At 33.7% G+C, this 4,486-nt stretch overlaps 1 long non-coding RNA gene across 1 annotated transcript; it reads right to left on the bottom strand.

Moving 5' to 3' along the window:
• Positions 1-1,210: 1,210 nt before the first annotated feature.
• Positions 1,211-3,835, bottom strand: LOC136066599 (uncharacterized). Its single transcript, XR_010628112.1, has 2 exons — positions 2,689-3,835; positions 1,211-1,627 (listed from the first exon to the last, which is right to left on the bottom strand). It is a non-coding gene; the product is annotated as an uncharacterized LOC136066599 (long non-coding RNA).
• Positions 3,836-4,486: the final 651 nt, after the last annotated feature.

The following is a 4,486-nucleotide window of genomic DNA, read 5'->3' as shown; positions in this document are numbered from 1 at the left end:
AAAATCTAATGATTATAAGGTGGTTAAATCTCTCCTTACTGTGAAGTTCAAAAGAGAGAAAGTATGGAATATTGTACTCAAACCATCTTTTTAGCCTATACTATGTTATTAATTGTGATGATCTAATCTTTGTTATTACATACAAAGATTTTTGACCCACACATATTATGAGGTGAGTGCCTCTTTTACACTTTTTTTTGTGCTATGAAGTGCCTGATGCAATCTTAAAGNCTTTATTTTTATAAGCCATAATAGATTTTTTGCTATCCTAATAAGTGAGGGTCTGGTTATTGCAATGGCTGTTATTTCTTGAAAATAATACAGTTAATTTAAATTCAGGATGTTAACCTTAAAAAGCTATAAGAAAAAATTTGTCAATAACAAGTAACTAAACCTCGGTGGTTGTAGGTATTTCACTCTATAATCAAATTTCTTTATTCTTAAGAGTCATATAGTTTATGCCATATGTCTCTAATCTTCAATTGAGTATTTTTCTCTCTCCAATGATAATAAATTGCAAACCTGTAACAATGTAACCAACAAAGAAAATGTGATTTGTAATTATTATTATTATTATTTTAAAAGAGTATATATGCTCCAATTGGCTTCGAACTCAAATTCATCCACTTAAGATTCTCGATATGCCATTCAACGACTAAAAGGGCCAATGGATTATTCCATTTAATCCAAAAGTCACAAGCAATATGTGGAAAAGATAGTTGAAAATTTTTGTCAATATCATTTTTCAAAAGAAATGGGAGGGAATTTTTACTTTAAACCTTATAGTTTAGGGGTAATACTTCGTCGTCATTACACATTGCATAACGACGACGACGATCCTGATTTCACTGAATACACCAGCTTTGATTCCCCTTTCCATGCTCCACACCTTCAGCCCATCACATAACATACAATGTTGTTGGTACTTGTAACGGCCTGCTCTGCCTTTCTGACGCTAACGAATTCTTCCTCTGGAACCTTTGAGCGAGAGAGTTTCTACTACTTCTTTCTCCCAATGTCACTTTCGATTCACGCGGTTTGTCTCACGCCTCTTTTGGTTTGGGTTTGATCCAAAATCTAATGATTATAAGTGGAATCTATTATGGCTAATAAAAATAAAGAAATAAAAAATAAAAAAATCCTTTCTACTTTTGAATGAAAAAAAATAAAATAGAAATCCATTCTAATACCACATACTAATGGAAACTAATTGTCTAAAAAAAATTGCTCTTGCAATTAGACGAGAAAAAACAAATGATCCACACTATCCTCATGTTCACCACACATCAAACATAAATTAGAAATAAAAAATGTCTTCTAATTAGCTATGACTTTACAAACAAATCATTATTAACTAGTACCTTTAACAAAAATAATGTGTTATAATTCTAGTATCCCACATGGATTAAGTATAAGCTTAATCATGCATTTATAAGCTCTTGGATATCATCTCCTTACAAGCCAATTTTCAAGGGTGAATTCTATCTATGAGTTTGTAACATTAATGCAATCATCTAGGATTGCAATCCTTATTCCCTTACAAATACTTTGAAGTTGTCCCTCCAATAAAGCCAAACACAACATAGTTGCACGTGTATAAGGTGAAAGTGGATCCCCTTGCCTCAAACTACATTAAGGAAAAGAATTTCAACTGCGAACCATTCAATAGAATCTGATGTGAAATTGTGCAGATGCATTGCTGAATCAAATTGATCCAATGAGGACTAAAATTTATTGTTTTTAGCATAGCCAAAGTGAAGTCCCAGTTATATCTATCATATGCTTTCTTCATATCAACTTTATAGGCTACAAACCAAGTTTTCCACCTCCTAGTATTTCTAATTTTCTCAAACAAGTTATGTTCTAACAAAGATTATCAGAAATCAGTCTCCCTTTAACAAAAGCATGGCAGGTAACAACAACACAATAGTAGTCCCCACATGTCATGGGCATGAGCTAGAATCTTGAGAGAATGCTAGCTTTTAACTGGAACATAAGAGAGCATGTGTCTGTGTGCATGTGCATCCGTCGTATACAGCTAATAGAAATCATTGAAACAATAAAGTGTGAATAATAGTAATAAAACTGTAAACAGAAAGTGTAAATTGTCACAGCAATGTTTGGCCTCTAGACAGAGAGTGAGTTTGGAATCTAAACTATAGGGCACTTGTATACGTCAACTAAAAAAAATTAAAAGAAAATAGCAATCAGTCTATTTAATAAAAAGCACTAAGATGCAAATCGGAAGTGATAGCACATACAAATGTGCACAGACCCACGCATTCACAACACTTGATTTGACTTCCACATTTCATATTAATGTAAAGAACTAAAGATTTACAGGAAAAAAGATAAAACAAAGAAGGAAAATTCTAACATCAAAAAGGACAAAAAGCCCCTTTATATTGTTGAGGAAATAGTCATTCTTTTTTGACAAGCTTGCTCAAATGATTTAGGAAGAGGCACAACTCTATTGATCCTTACACAGCATAATCTTCTAAAATGAGAACCAAGTGTTCAAACAGATTGTCATTAGCATGTACGCAAATAGGTGAAGTGTAAGTTTTTTCTTTCAGCCCCGAGCAATTATATTAGATCTACTGCAGTTCCAAAGCAATTCAACCAAGTATCAGCAGACATCAAATTATCAATACTAAACAAAGAGGAAACTCGAGAGTAGAAACATACAACTATACAAGAACAGAGGAAGTCCACAAGCGAAATCTTGGTTTTGTTGAGGCCTTCCTCCTACAAAGAAAGGCTCTAAATTACAAAACAAGCTATCCATTTAATAAAAAGGTTTAGCTCAAAATACAAATGGAAGACAAAGATTCAATTCACTGGTTAGCACAGAAAAAGATGAAATACATACTCATGGAGGTCCTCTTCCCTAGAGATGATGAGATAGGCTATGGAAAGGTATGCAATAACAAAAACTGGGCCACTGTAAACCATGAATATACTTCCTGCTGTTTGAAACACCAGTGGCCACCAAGCAGATAATAATCATGTTGGGGGAGGGGGGGGGGGGGAGAGAGTAGAGGGTGGGAAAATGGAGAAGAACAAGTTATTCAAAGTACCAACCTGTAATCCCAAAAACAGTTCCACTGCTCAATTGAGTCCATTTCTCAAAACTTCATTGACAAACTGTGTTGGGAAGAGGAAAATAGAGGAAAGCATGCGAGGAAAATAAGCCGTATTACAAACTTAAGAGTCTACTGGGCCCATAACACAAAGAGAGGTGTTTTCTTCGCACTATCAGCAGCTCTCCTGAAAAGAAGAGGCTTTTCAACAGAATTTTCATCCATGGCCAGAAAATTCTATCTGTATTTTTTTTCCCCCAATATCTTCAGGTAAACTCAATTTCCATAAATCCCAAATGGACAAAAGTTGCATATAAACAGAAAGAGTAGGAAAAAAGATAACTTGTGTGGAACTTATTAGAGCATACGAACCAACCAGGCATATTTGAGAAATGAAAATCTTGTCAATTGTGTAAAACACGCATTCTGAAATCTGCACCACTAACGTTTTTGTTAATGTCATCTGAACAATTTATTTCCCTCCAACCAAAATTATCAAAGACCAGAACAAGAAAACATAACATAACAGTGATAAAAGACAAATAGAAACCATCCAGATAACTATATTGGTGTTACTCGCAAGGAGACAACAACATTACAGGTTGTAGTCATCGTCATCAAGAGTAAAAGGTCAATTGAAGTGGTTCAATTCACAGTACGTCCATTAACCATTCACTCCCCATTACTACTACTGAAATGATGTGATTAACAAACAAATATTTACCACTCCCTCTTCCACCACCCAATTAAAAAAAAAAAAAATTAAATTAAAAAAAAAAAACACCTGCATATACTATCACAATATGAAATGAATTATGTTACAGGATCAAGGTCTGGAGTGGGGGGGGGGGAACTTATATACGCTTACAAATGTTACAACCAAGTTAAAGAGAATAGGCTTAATCCCATTCCCACGTCCAATAAGGAGTGAAAATGCATGTAATTTTGCAAGTACCTAATTAGTAATAAAAGTTACAGGCTGGACACTCCTTTCAATAATTAAGGCTTATATGTTTTATTCTCTCACTTCCATCTAACTATAATAAGAAACAAGAATTTTACCCAAAAAAGAAACAAAAGAAAAAAGAAAAGAAAAGAAACAAGCTTCCTTGTGAGACAAAGACAGACAAAAGCTTGAAGCTTCAATTAAAATGCCTTAATTTACAAGTAATTGACTTAATATCTGAACAGTTACTAAAAGAAACATGATACAAAAGGAGAAAGCAAATTGCTGGCAAGAATGTTTTTTTGGGCTTAGGACGGGTGAAGGATTCACATACTCATGCAACATGTCAGCAAATGATTTAATGCATTAGAATCATAAATCTTTCCATATAGAATATGTATCAGTCATTAAAATTTCAACATGGCTTTTCAAATTTGAATCACATAAAATAATTTCT

This window comes from Quercus suber, unplaced genomic scaffold (assembly GCF_002906115.3).
Source record: "Quercus suber isolate HL8 unplaced genomic scaffold, Cork oak 2.0 scaffold_40, whole genome shotgun sequence".
NCBI lineage: Eukaryota > Viridiplantae > Streptophyta > Magnoliopsida > Fagales > Fagaceae > Quercus > Quercus suber.
The sequence above is the reverse complement of the archived record's forward strand: the minus strand, read 5'-3'. Positions and strand labels throughout refer to the sequence as shown.